Source organism: Anopheles ziemanni (assembly GCF_943734765.1).
Source record: "Anopheles ziemanni chromosome X unlocalized genomic scaffold, idAnoZiCoDA_A2_x.2 X_unloc_61, whole genome shotgun sequence".
In the NCBI taxonomy this organism is placed as follows: domain Eukaryota; kingdom Metazoa; phylum Arthropoda; class Insecta; order Diptera; family Culicidae; genus Anopheles; species Anopheles ziemanni.
In genome coordinates, this window is record NW_026689831.1 from 91,904 (window position 1) to 107,399 (window position 15,496).

At 40.2% G+C, this 15,496-nt stretch overlaps 1 pseudogene; it reads left to right on the forward strand.

The window, feature by feature from the left end:
- The window catches only part of LOC131292464 (uncharacterized), an 88,444-nt pseudogene extending 74,618 nt beyond the window's left edge, over window positions 1-13,826 (forward strand).
- Window positions 13,827-15,496: the final 1,670 nt, after the last annotated feature.

Here is a 15,496-nt window from a genome sequence, read left to right on the forward strand (position 1 = left end):
ACTTTCATCAAGCCATTTGACAAACTTCCCTTCATCGGATCGAAATGCGTTGCAAGAACGGAAAGAGCAACTTACCACATAGAATTTATAAATATTCTACACCAAGACGCTATCTCCTATGCAAATGCCTCTTTTCCACGCTCCAATGCGCCAGAAACGACGAAATTTGGTTTGACATCAAACTTTCATCAAGCCATTTGACAAATTTCCCTTCATCGGATCGAAATGCGTTGTAAGAACGGAAAGTGCAACTTACCACATAGAATTTATAAATATTTTACAATAAGACGCTATCTCCTATGCAAATGCCTCTTTTCCACGCTCCAATGCGCCGGAAACGACGAAATTTGGAATGTCATCAAACTTTCATCAAGCCATTTGACAAACTTCCCTTGGTCGGATCGAAATGCGTTGTAAGAACGGAAAGTGCAACTTACCACATAGAATTTATAAATATTTTACAATAAGACGCTATCTCCTATGCAAATGCCTCTTTTCCACGCTCCAATGCGCCAGAAACGGCGAAATTCGGTTTGACATCAAACTTTCATCAAGCCATTTGACAAACTTCCCTTCATCGGATCGAAATGCGTTGTAAGAATAGAAAGTGCAACTTACCACATAGAATTTATGAATATTCTACACCAAGACGCTATCTCCTATGCAAATGCCTCTTCTCCACGCTCCAATGCGCCAGAAACGACGAAATTTGGAATGTCATCAAACTTTCATCAAGCCATTTGACAAACTTCCCTTGGTCGGATCGAAATGCGTTGTAAGAACGGAAAGTGCAACTTACCACCTAGAATTTATAAACTTTTACACCAAGACGCTATCTCCTATGCAAATGCCTCTTTTCCACGCTCCAATGCGCCAGAAACGGCGAAATTCGGTTTGACATCAAACTTTCATCAAGCCATTTGACAAACTTCCCTTCATCGGATCGAAATGCGTTGTAAGAATAGAAAGTGCAACTTACCACATAGAATTTATGAATATTCTACACCAAGACGCTATCTCCTATGCAAATGCCTCTTTTCCACGCTCCAATGCGCCAGAAACGACGAAATTTGGTTTGACATCAAACTTTCATCAAGCCATTTGACAAACTTCCCTTCATCGGATCGAAATGCGTTGCAAGAACGGAAAGAGCAACTTACCACATAGAATTTATAAATATTCTACACCAAGACGCTATCTCCTATGCAAATGCCTCTTTTCCACGCTCCAATGCGCCAGAAACGACGAAATTTGGTTTGACATCAAACTTTCATCAAGCCATTTGACAAATTTCCCTTCATCGGATCGAAATGCGTTGTAAGAACGGAAAGTGCAACTTACCACATAGAATTTATAAATATTCTACACCAAGACGCTATCTCCTATGCAAATGCCTCTTTTCCACGCTCCAATGCGCCAGAAACGACGAAATTTGGTTTGACATCAAACTTTCATCAAGCCATTTGACAAACTTCCCTTGGTCGGATCGAAATGCGTTGTAAGAACGGAAAGTGCAACTTACCACATAGAATTTATAAATATTTTACAATAAGACGCTATCTCCTATGCAAATGCCTCTTTTCCACGCTCCAATGCGCCGGAAACGACGAAATTTGGAATGTCATCAAACTTTCATCAAGCCATTTGACAAACTTCCCTTGGTCGGATCGAAATGCGTTGTAAGAACGGAAAGTGCAACTTACCACATAGAATTTATAAATATTTTACAATAAGACGCTATCTCCTATGCAAATGCCTCTTTTCCACGCTCCAATGCGCCAGAAACGGCGAAATTCGGTTTGACATCAAACTTTCATCAAGCCATTTGACAAACTTCCCTTCATCGGATCGAAATGCGTTGTAAGAATAGAAAGTGCAACTTACCACATAGAATTTATGAATATTCTACACCAAGACGCTATCTCCTATGCAAATGCCTCTTCTCCACGCTCCAATGCGCCAGAAACGACGAAATTTGGAATGTCATCAAACTTTCATCAAGCCATTTGACAAACTTCCCTTGGTCGGATCGAAATGCGTTGTAAGAACGGAAAGTGCAACTTACCACCTAGAATTTATAAACTTTTACACCAAGACGCTATCTCCTATGCAAATGCCTCTTTTCCACGCTCCAATGCGCCAGAAACGGCGAAATTCGGTTTGACATCAAACTTTCATCAAGCCATTTGACAAACTTCCCTTCATCGGATCGAAATGCGTTGTAAGAATAGAAAGTGCAACTTACCACATAGAATTTATAAATATTCTACACCAAGACGCTATCTCCTATGCAAATGCCTCTTTTCCACGCTCCAATGCGCCAGAAACGACGAAATTTGGTTTGACATCAAACTTTCATCAAGCCATTTGACAAACTTCCCTTCATCGGATCGAAATGCGTTGCAAGAACGGAAAGAGCAACTTACCACATAGAATTTATAAATATTCTACACCAAGACGCTATCTCCTATGCAAATGCCTCTTTTCCACGCTCCAATGCGCCAGAAACGACGAAATTTGGTTTGACATCAAACTTTCATCTAGTCATTTGACAAACTTCCCTTCATCGGATCGAAATGCGTTGTAAGAACGGAAAGTGCAACTTACCACATAGAATTTATAAATATTCTACACCAAGACGCTATCTCCTATGCAAATGCCTCTTTTCCACGCTCCAATGCGCCAGAAACGACGAAATTTGGTTTGACATCAAACTTTCATCAAGCCATTTGACAAATTTCCCTTCATCGGATCGAAATGCGTTGTAAGAACGGAAAGTGCAACTTACCACATAGAATTTATGAATATTCTACACCAAGACGCTATCTCCTATGCAAATGCCTCTTTTCCACGCTCCAATGCGCCAGAAACGACGAAATTTGGTTTGACATCAAACTTTCATCAAGCCAATTGACAAACTTCCCTTCATCGGATCGAAATGCGTTGTAAGAACGGAAAGTGCAACTTACCACATAGAATTTATGAATATTCTACATCAAGACGCTATCTCCTATGCAAATGCCTCTTTTCCACGCTCCAATGCGCCAGAAACGACGAAATTTGGAATGTCATCAAACTTTCATCAAGCCATTTGACAAACTTCCCTTCATCGGATCGAAATGCGTTGTAAGAACGGAAAGTGCAACTTACTACATAGAATTTATAAATATTATACATCAAGACGCTATCTCCTATGCAAATGCCTCTTTTCCACGCTCCAATGCGCCAGAAACGACGAAATTTGGTTTGACATCAAACTTTCATCAAGCCATTTGACAAACTTCCCTTCATCGGATCGAAATGCGTTGCAAGAACGGAAAGAGCAACTTACCACATAGAATTTATAAATATTCTACACCAAGACGCTATCTCCTATGCAAATGCCTCTTTTCCACGCTCCAATGCGCCAGAAACGACGAAATTTGGAATGTCATCAAACTTTCATCAAGCCATTTGACAAACTTCCCTTCATCGGATCAAAATGCGTTGTAAGAACGGAAAGTGCAGCTTACCACATAGAATTTATAAATATTTTACACCAAGACGCTATTTCCTATGCAAATGCCTCTTTTCCACGCTCCAATGCGCCGGAAACGACGAAATTTGGAATGTCATCAAACTTTCATCAAGCCATTTGACAAACTTCCCTTGGTCGGATCGAAATGCGTTGTAAGAACGGAAAGTGCAACTTACCACCTAGAATTTATAAACTTTTACACCAAGACGCTATCTCCTATGCAAATGCCTCTTTTCCACGCTCCAATGCGCCAGAAACGGCGAAATTCGGTTTGACATCAAACTTTCATCAAGCCATTTGACAAACTTCCCTTCATCGGATCGAAATGCGTTGTAAGAACGGAAAGTGCAACTTACCACATAGAATTTATAAATATGCTTCACCAAGACGCTATCTCCCATGCAAATGCCTCTTTTCCACGCTTCAATGCGCCAGAAACGACGAAATTTGGTTTGACATCAAACTTTCATCAAGCCATTTGACAAACTTCCCTTGGTCGGATCAAAATGCGTTGTAAGAACGGAAAGTGCAACTTACCACATAGAATTTATAAATATTATACACCAAGACGCTATCTCCTATGCAAATGCCTCTTTTCCACGCTCCAATGCGCCAGAAACGACGAAATTTGGAATGTCATCAAACTTTCATCAAGCCATTTGACAAACTTCCCTTCATCGGATCGAAATGCGTTGTAAGAACGGAAAGTGCAACTTACTACATAGAATTTATAAATATTATACATCAAGACGCTATCTCCTATGCAAATGCCTCTTTTCTACGCTCCAATGCGCCAGAAACGACGAAATTTGGTTTGGCATCAAACTTTCATCAAGCCATTTGACAAACTTCCCTTCATCGGATCGAAATGCGTTGTAAGAATAGAAAGTGCAACTTACCACATAGAATTTATGAATATTCTACACCAAGACGCTATCTCCTATGCAAATGCCTCTTCTCCACGCTCCAATGCGCCAGAAACGACGAAATTTGGTTTGACATCAAACTTTCATCAAGCCATTTGACAAACTTCCCTTCATCGGATCGAAATGCGTTGCAAGAACGGAAAGAGCAACTTACCACATAGAATTTATAAATATTCTACACCAAGACGCTATCTCCTATGCAAATGCCTCTTTTCCACGCTCCAATGCGCCAGAAACGACGAAATTTGGTTTGACATCAAACTTTCATCTAGTCATTTGACAAACTTCCCTTCATCGGATCGAAATGCGTTGTAAGAACGGAAAGTGCAACTTACCACATAGAATTTATAAATATTCTACACCAAGACGCTATCTCCTATGCAAATGCCTCTTTTCCACGCTCCAATGCGCCAGAAACGACGAAATTTGGTTTGACATCAAACTTTCATCAAGCCATTTGACAAATTTCCCTTCATCGGATCGAAATGCGTTGTAAGAATAGAAAGTGCAACTTACCACATAGAATTTATGAATATTCTACACCAAGACGCTATCTCCTATGCAAATGCCTCTTTTCCACGCTCCAATGCGCCAGAAACGACGAAATTTGGTTTGACATCAAACTTTCATCAAGCCAATTGACAAACTTCCCTTCATCGGATCGAAATGCGTTGTAAGAACGGAAAGTGCAACTTACCACATAGAATTTATGAATATTCTACATCAAGACGCTATCTCCTATGCAAATGCCTCTTTTCCACGCTCCAATGCGCCAGAAACGACGAAATTTGGAATGTCATCAAACTTTCATCAAGCCATTTGACAAACTTCCCTTCATCGGATCGAAATGCGTTGTAAGAACGGAAAGTGCAACTTACTACATAGAATTTATAAATATTATACATCAAGACGCTATCTCCTATGCAAATGCCTCTTTTCCACGCTCCAATGCGCCAGAAACGACGAAATTTGGTTTGACATCAAACTTTCATCAAGCCATTTGACAAACTTCCCTTCATCGGATCGAAATGCGTTGCAAGAACGGAAAGAGCAACTTACCACATAGAATTTATAAATATTCTACACCAAGACGCTATCTCCTATGCAAATGCCTCTTTTCCACGCTCCAATGCGCCAGAAACGACGAAATTTGGAATGTCATCAAACTTTCATCAAGCCATTTGACAAACTTCCCTTCATCGGATCAAAATGCGTTGTAAGAACGGAAAGTGCAGCTTACCACATAGAATTTATAAATATTTTACACCAAGACGCTATTTCCTATGCAAATGCCTCTTTTCCACGCTCCAATGCGCCAGAAACGACGAAATTTGGTTTGACATCAAACTTTCATCAAGCCAATTGACAAATTTCCCTTCATCGGATCGAAATGCGTTGTAAGAACGGAAAGTGCAACTTACCACATAGAATTTATGAATATTCTACACCAAGACGCTATCTCCTATGCAAATGCCTCTTTTCCACGCTCCAATGCGCCAGAAACGACGAAATTTGGTTTGACATCAAACTTTCATCAAGCCAATTGACAAACTTCCCTTCATCGGATCGAAATGCGTTGTAAGAACGGAAAGTGCAACTTACCACATAGAATTTATGAATATTCTACATCAAGACGCTATCTCCTATGCAAATGCCTCTTTTCCACGCTCCAATGCGCCGGAAACGACGAAATTTGGAATGTCATCAAACTTTCATCAAGCCATTTGACAAACTTCCCTTGGTCGGATCGAAATGCGTTGTAAGAATGGAAAGTGCAACTTACCACATAGAATTTATAAATATTCTACACCAAGACGCTATCTCCTATGCAAATGCCTCTTTTCCACGCTTCAATGCGCCAGAAACGACGAAATATGGTGTGACATCAAACTTTCATCAAGCCATTTGACAAACTTCCCTTCATCGGATCGAAATGCGTTGTAAGAATAGAAAGTGCAACTTACCACATAGAATTTATGAATATTCTACACCAAGACGCTATCTCCTATGCAAATGCCTCTTCTCCACGCTCCAATGCGCCAGAAACGACGAAATTTGGTTTGGCATCAAACTTTCATCAAGCCATTTGACAAACTTCCCTTCATCGGATCGAAATGCGTTGTAAGAACGGAAAGTGCAACTTACCACATAGAATTTATGAATATTCTACATCAAGACGCTATCTCCTATGCAAATGCCTCTTTTCCACGCTCCAATGCGCCAGAAACGACGAAATTTGGAATGTCATCAAACTTTCATCAAGCCATTTGACAAACTTCCCTTCATCGGATCGAAATGCGTTGTAAGAACGGAAAGTGCAACTTACTACATAGAATTTATAAATATTATACATCAAGACGCTATCTCCTATGCAAATGCCTCTTTTCTACGCTCCAATGCGCCAGAAACGACGAAATTTGGTTTGGCATCAAACTTTCATCAAGCCATTTGACAAACTTCCCTTCATCGGATCGAAATGCGTTGTAAGAACGAAAAGTGCAACTTACCACATAGAATTTATGAATATTCTACACCAAGACGCTATCTCCTATGCAAATGCCTCTTTTCCACGCTCCAATGCGCCAGAAACGACGAAATTTGGTTTGACATCAAACTTTCATCTAGTCATTTGACAAACTTCCCTTCATCGGATCGAAATGCGTTGTAAGAACGGAAAGTGCAACTTACCACATAGAATTTATAAATATTCTACACCAAGACGCTATCTCCTATGCAAATGCCTCTTTTCCACGCTCCAATGCGCCAGAAACGACGAAATTTGGTTTGACATCAAACTTTCATCAAGCCATTTGACAAATTTCCCTTCATCGGATCGAAATGCGTTGTAAGAACGGAAAGTGCAACTTACCACATAGAATTTATGAATATTCTACACCAAGACGCTATCTCCTATGCAAATGCCTCTTTTCCACGCTCCAATGCGCCAGAAACGACGAAATTTGGTTTGACATCAAACTTTCATCAAGCCAATTGACAAACTTCCCTTCATCGGATCGAAATGCGTTGTAAGAACGGAAAGTGCAACTTACCACATAGAATTTATGAATATTCTACATCAAGACGCTATCTCCTATGCAAATGCCTCTTTTCCACGCTCCAATGCGCCAGAAACGACGAAATTTGGAATGTCATCAAACTTTCATCAAGCCATTTGACAAACTTCCCTTCATCGGATCGAAATGCGTTGTAAGAACGGAAAGTGCAACTTACTACATAGAATTTATAAATATTATACATCAAGACGCTATCTCCTATGCAAATGCCTCTTTTCCACGCTCCAATGCGCCAGAAACGACGAAATTTGGTTTGACATCAAACTTTCATCAAGCCATTTGACAAACTTCCCTTCATCGGATCGAAATGCGTTGCAAGAACGGAAAGAGCAACTTACCACATAGAATTTATAAATATTCTACACCAAGACGCTATCTCCTATGCAAATGCCTCTTTTCCACGCTCCAATGCGCCAGAAACGACGAAATTTGGAATGTCATCAAACTTTCATCAAGCCATTTGACAAACTTCCCTTCATCGGATCAAAATGCGTTGTAAGAACGGAAAGTGCAGCTTACCACATAGAATTTATAAATATTTTACACCAAGACGCTATTTCCTATGCAAATGCCTCTTTTCCACGCTCCAATGCGCCAGAAACGACGAAATTTGGTTTGACATCAAACTTTCATCAAGCCAATTGACAAATTTCCCTTCATCGGATCGAAATGCGTTGTAAGAACGGAAAGTGCAACTTACCACATAGAATTTATGAATATTCTACACCAAGACGCTATCTCCTATGCAAATGCCTCTTTTCCACGCTCCAATGCGCCAGAAACGACGAAATTTGGTTTGACATCAAACTTTCATCAAGCCAATTGACAAACTTCCCTTCATCGGATCGAAATGCGTTGTAAGAACGGAAAGTGCAACTTACCACATAGAATTTATGAATATTCTACATCAAGACGCTATCTCCTATGCAAATGCCTCTTTTCCACGCTCCAATGCGCCGGAAACGACGAAATTTGGAATGTCATCAAACTTTCATCAAGCCATTTGACAAACTTCCCTTGGTCGGATCGAAATGCGTTGTAAGAATGGAAAGTGCAACTTACCACATAGAATTTATAAATATTCTACACCAAGACGCTATCTCCTATGCAAATGCCTCTTTTCCACGCTTCAATGCGCCAGAAACGACGAAATATGGTGTGACATCAAACTTTCATCAAGCCATTTGACAAACTTCCCTTCATCGGATCGAAATGCGTTGTAAGAATAGAAAGTGCAACTTACCACATAGAATTTATGAATATTCTACACCAAGACGCTATCTCCTATGCAAATGCCTCTTCTCCACGCTCCAATGCGCCAGAAACGACGAAATTTGGTTTGGCATCAAACTTTCATCAAGCCATTTGACAAACTTCCCTTCATCGGATCGAAATGCGTTGTAAGAACGGAAAGTGCAACTTACCACATAGAATTTATGAATATTCTACATCAAGACGCTATCTCCTATGCAAATGCCTCTTTTCCACGCTCCAATGCGCCAGAAACGACGAAATTTGGAATGTCATCAAACTTTCATCAAGCCATTTGACAAACTTCCCTTCATCGGATCGAAATGCGTTGTAAGAACGGAAAGTGCAACTTACTACATAGAATTTATAAATATTATACATCAAGACGCTATCTCCTATGCAAATGCCTCTTTTCTACGCTCCAATGCGCCAGAAACGACGAAATTTGGTTTGGCATCAAACTTTCATCAAGCCATTTGACAAACTTCCCTTCATCGGATCGAAATGCGTTGTAAGAATAGAAAGTGCAACTTACCACATAGAATTTATGAATATTCTACACCAAGACGCTATCTCCTATGCAAATGCCTCTTCTCCACGCTCCAATGCGCCAGAAACGACGAAATTTGGTTTGGCATCAAACTTTCATCAAGCCATTTGACAAACTTCCCTTCATCGGATCGAAATGCGTTGTAAGAACGAAAAGTGCAACTTACCACATAGAATTTATGAATATTCTACACCAAGACGCTATCTCCTATGCAAATGCCTCTTTTCTACGCTCCAATGCGCCAGAAACGACGAAATTTGGTTTGGCATCAAACTTTCATCAAGCCATTTGACAAACTTCCCCTCATCGGATCGAAATGCGTTGTAGGAATGGAAAGTGCAACTTACCACATAGAATTTATAAATATTCTACACCAAGACGCTATCTCCTATGCAAATGCCTCTTCTCCACGCTCCAATGCGCCAGAAACGACGAAATTTGGTTTGGCATCAAACTTTCATCAAGCCATTTGACAAACTTCCCTTAGTCGGATCGAAATGCATTGTAAGAACGGAAAGTGCAACTTACCACATAAAATTTATAAACTTTTACACCAAGACGCTATCTCCTATGCAAATGCCTCTTTTCCACGCTCCAATGCGCCAGAAACGACGAAATTTGGAGTGACATCAAACTTTCATCAAGCCATTTGACAAACTTCCCTTGGTCGGATCGAAATGCGTTGTAAGAACGGAAAGTGCAGTTTACCACATAAAATTTATAAATATTCTACACCAAGACGCTATCTCCTATGCAAATGCACCTTTCCAACGCTCCAATGCGCCAGAAACGACGAAATTTGGTAGGTTATCAAACTTTCAGCAAGCCATTTGACAAACTTCCCTTGGTCGGATCGAAATGCATTCTAAGAACGAAAAGTGAATCTTTTGACAACAAATTTATAAATATACTCTTACAAGACGCTATCTCCTATGCAAATGCCTCTTTTCCACGCTCCAATGCGCCAGAAACGACGAAATTTGGTCTGTCATCAAACTTTCATCAAGCCATTTGACAAACTTCCCTTCATCGGATCAAAATGCGTTGTAAGAACGGAAAGTGCAACTTTTGACAAAGAATTTATAAATATTCTACACCAAGACGCTACCCAGCGGGCATTGTTGCACAACATTCTCTAAAAATCACTCAAAAAATGAATTTTCCTCAATGCACCCCCGCTGGAGTCATGACGTCATCACTCCACTTCGTTTGCCTATTGCACGTACAGTTCTCATACGCCTTCCTTCTCATACACCTTCCTTCTCGTATGCCTTGATGAAAACCAACAATAAAAAAAATCGCAAGAACGTTTCGGTGGGTCATGAACTGTGAGTCATGAAGTTCTTCCTTCTCATATGCCTTGATCAAACTCAACGATAAAAAAAACCGCAAGAACAGTGGGTCATGAAGTTCTTGGTTTGTTTTCTTTTCAACCGAGCATTATTTTTTTTATGAAATCCGCGTGGATGGCTTGTTTTGATGTGTCAACTTTGTTTTGATAAGGATTTATCGCTGTTCTTGAGCAGTGTCGAATCTTGAGCAGTGTCGATTAGTTTTATTAAATTGTTTGCAGTTAATCGTTGTGATTCAAAGTGATGGATCGTGAAATAGAAATGGAGTGGGAGCCATTCAAGCAAAGTTGATCAAGTGTTATACCGTGGGCAGATCTAGTCGTTGGTAAGTGAAAGTGAATATACAAAATGTATTATCGAAACATTGGTAATGTTTCGGGTACTAGCATATATGGTGTACTCTTGCTGCTGGTTACGTATAAATATACGATCGGGATCTGGATGCAGTTTAAAAAATTAGTAATATTGTTTAAGATATAACTCCTGAAGAGGAAGCGATGGAATTAGGTAGAGCTTCGTCAAGCAAAAGAAAGAACGGTGATGAAGTTTCTAGTGGTCCTAGCCGTCGACCTCGAATGGACGACACTGAAATAGAATGGGCTGAATGGCAACGAATAAGGGCGTCTGAAACAAAATGGCCTGATCTAGGAGATGGTTAGTAAAAGAAAAAAATATAAAAATGTATTATAGTGTTTTAAAGCCTCCGGGCAGCTGGGATGGGTTATGTAATACACTGGAGGAAACAAGAATAGCACCACCCTGTTTTTTGCCAATATTTTTTACATTTCCATAAAATTGGAGCTTTTTCGAGTTTGGTACGTTATTACAATCAGTTTCACAACTTTCCAGTAGATTAAGGACGCTTTGATGTGGGGAGTTACCATTTAAACCGAAAAAAGCTTAAAAATGGGGAGGAAATAAAAATAGCACCACTTTGGTTTTCTGTTCAGCAATTGAAGATATTTAAAAAAACTAATAATCTTAAATGAGTTTTTAAGATATTAATTGTTAGTATGGAACCTAAACTATAGAAATTAAATATTATTAGTCGTGTGTTATTTGATTTTCCTAGCCATTTAGAAGACATGGGTCAGGAACAGCAACGCTTCGTTAAAACCGAGCTAAACATCAAAACTGACCATTGTAGCAGAGGCCTGTTCCCTGAAAATCGGTCTAAAAACCTTCCGATTACATATCATAGCAGTAGGGTTGATGAAACATTCCGGTAACGACGGCCACAAGGACCAACGCGGGAGTAAAACCCAGCTGACGGAGATGGATATGCGAATAATTTATAAATAAGGAGCAAACCAGGGACGAATAGTGATTCTAAATCATGCAGAATTCAACTTAAGATGCCAATAAGTCGTTTGTAGCAAATTACGTTGAACGGGGAAAACTACAAGTAGCCACAAAGATTCCGCAAGTCCAACATGACAGAGCGACATGCATTGAATCGGTTCAAATTCGCTTTAAGGTATACTTGTTGCAGCGACGCATGAAAAAAAGTTCTTTTCAGGCTAAATAAAGTTCATTCTTGGTTTCCTACATTTTTGACAATACTTTTAGCTAGATCTTCAACAAAAATCTGCTGTTAAAATGAGCCGGAACGTTGGTGGTGTTAAACCATTGATATGGGGAGTTCTCTCACTGCAACGAAAGCTTACCTTGCCATGCATCTGACTGAGAATGAAGTTTGATATACTAGAAACAAGATTAATTGCACAAAATTAAACATGGATGAGCTTAGACTTCGTTTTCCAATAAAAATATAACGGATTCCATGAGTTGATGTTAACTACAGGCTGAATTCCTGATATAAGAATGGAGCTATCAAGGTGGCCAGCAGGCTCTTTGTATCCTAATCGCGTAAAAAACCTTTGGCCTATTCATGGTCATCGTGGTTGACTTCAAATGTCAAACAATGAAGCAACAATTACGTGCTCATTCGTATTCGTGAATGCTGGGAGCGCCATGAGCATAACTCTCTGAAAAAATGTATTTTGAACCTCCAAATCCCCGCATATTGAAGGGATTAGATACAATTAAGCTTATATTTACTAATTAAAAGATTAAACTTTATTTTAATTGAGGTTTTGTTAGAATATCTTCAATTGCTGAACAGACAACCAAAGTGGTGCTATTTTTATTTCCTCCCCATTTTTAGGCTTTTTTCGGTTTAAATGGTAATTCTCCGCATTAAAGCGACCGTAATCTACTGCAAAGTTGTGAAACTGATTGTAATAACGTACCAAACACGAAAAAGCTCCAATTTTATGGAAATATAAAAAATATTGGCAAAAAACAGGGTGGTGCTATTCTTGTTTCCTCTAGTGTATTTCATTCTATACTTCAACTGTTTTAGGTATAACCCGAGATGAAGATGCTTTTTTACAAGCGGCATCTACAAGCGGCATTGTGGAAGCCAACCGCCAGATATGTTTTGAAAACAGGGTGGAGGTTATTGGTGGTGGAAGCTTAATTTTCCCCCCGGAGGAACCTGAAACAATTTCGAGCCATGAGGACACATCTATTGACGGATCTGATGATGATGATGATGACATCAGAGTGGATTGCACTAGGTTGGCTAGATATGTAGATAGCTATAGCCGACATGAGGCGTTGAGACGGTGGGCAATCTTGGAACTCGTATCACGTTCGTTTGTAGGAAAACTTCTGGCGATCTTGAGGAAGGATTATAAATTGAAACTTCCTAAAGATGCACGGACACTTACCAAATCATCCTCTCCAGTCGTGGTAAAAGTAAATTCGATCTTGGGAGGACGATTTTGGTATCAGGGGGTAGAGACGGTCCTAAAAAATTATTTTAAAGATGTCACACCCAAAGATGACCTACTTTCCATACAAGTGTCGATCGATGGGCTTCCCCTCTTTAAAACTTCAAACCCACAACTGTGGCCAATACTTATAAAGGTGGAAGAATTGGTAGATGCTCCGGTAATGCTAGTCGGTGTTTTGGGGGACAAGCAAAGCCGGAGAACATCGAACAATATCTTCGGCCGCTAGTGTTGGAGGTGAACGATCTCCAGCAAAGAGGCTTGCAGTTCGGTGACAAGCAGGTGCATTTAAAACTTCGCGCCATTGTTGCCGATTCTCCGGCGCGGGCGTATCTTAAAGCTGTCACCAGTTATACTGGTAAGCATGGATGTTTAAAGTGTTCCTCTCTTGGGAAATACATCAAACCGGAGAATAAAGTCATTTTTGACTGCGTGAACTCTGCACCGCGCACGGACGCGGGCTTTCGAGCTAAAGTAGACAAGGACCATCATAAGAGATGGCGGACGCCACTAGAAGGTATAAATAATTTCCATTTAATAGAAGACGTCGTTGTTGGCGATCGGCTAAATTTAATTGATTTGGGGGTGACCAGAAAAATTCTTCGAGGGATGCTGGATGGCAAATTTGCAACACTTGGTCGATGGTCAGACCCACAGAAGGAAGCTGTGTCTAATTTTATGGAAAATACACGGCTTCCTTCTGAGGTGCATCGACCAATGAGGCACCTCAATGAAGTTCGCAATTGGAAAGGGTACCGAATATCGGTCCTTCATGCATTACATTAGTGTTGTGGTCTTGTAAGATTGCATGAACGAACAGGCTTACAATCATTTCTTGCTCTTCTTCTGCGGTGTGACCTGTTTTGCATTCACGGCACATCAGCGACATTGGCCGCTTGCGAAAAAGCTCCTAGAAAAATTTGTAAAGGAGTTCAGCACGATATATGGTCGTTACCGCTTGACAAGTAATGACCATTATCTCCAGAACGTGTATGGAGAAGTTTTAAAATTCGGACAACTTGAAAATTTTCCGGCTTATTGTTTTGAAAACCACTTGCAGTTTATCAAACGCTGTATTAAATCGAGCACGAAGTGTGTGGAGCAAGTGGCAGCCAGGGTGCAAGCCAGAGATTCTGTCCAGACGGCTGCCAGTTATAGTGCTCCAAACTATCCAACGTTGATGGTAAATCGGGTTGGATTACAAGTAACAGCCGATTTTACCTTGCTGCCCGAATTTAGAGATCAATGGTTTTGACCCCCCAGGGCAGCGTCAGCAAATTTTTGGAGGCAAAGAAAAGTTCATTGTCTTCCTTCATCTTGATTGGGATCCAGATTGACCATAAGACGGAGCTTTTCAAAGGAAAGTGGGCAGAAGACAATTCGCAAATAAAACTGTCGTCTGCCGATTTGTTAATCTATAAAGTAACGGAAAATGCTCCGTCAAGAAGGGTGGAAGTACCGTGCGAATCCATAAAATGTAAATTATCAGCGATATATTTACCAAAACGATCTCTGTCAAGACCACCAATAGAGCCTCCGGATACTATTGCTCTAGATACCATAGCCCTTTTCCCGTTGCTTCACACACTCCGTTGAGAAGATCGTTTTATGGATTGCATGGTTGCTTCCACGTCAACAAGAGATCATCGTGCTCGATAATGTTCGTGGAATGACCTTTTTAACCGCGTTTATGGCTATTGATAGAGCATTGCTGAAGTTGATATTTTGAAACCTTTATCACTATTCTGCCTCGCGGAGCACCATGCTTAAACAGATAGATCGCCTGCGCCCTACTCAAGCCTCTTTTCTAGCGAGTATGTGTTCTCATGGTCTACATTACGAAATGTTTCAGGTTCCTTGGTGTATTTATATATTTAACATCCATTTTTAACTTTTTTTCAAAGGCCCTAAACTTTAGTATGTTTAGGTCTTACTGAAATGACTATGAGGCTGGTGATGATAATTTAAAATGAATTTCCCATTCATTAAAAAAAATGAAGTGTGTGCATAAGTTTGAGGATCCTTAAG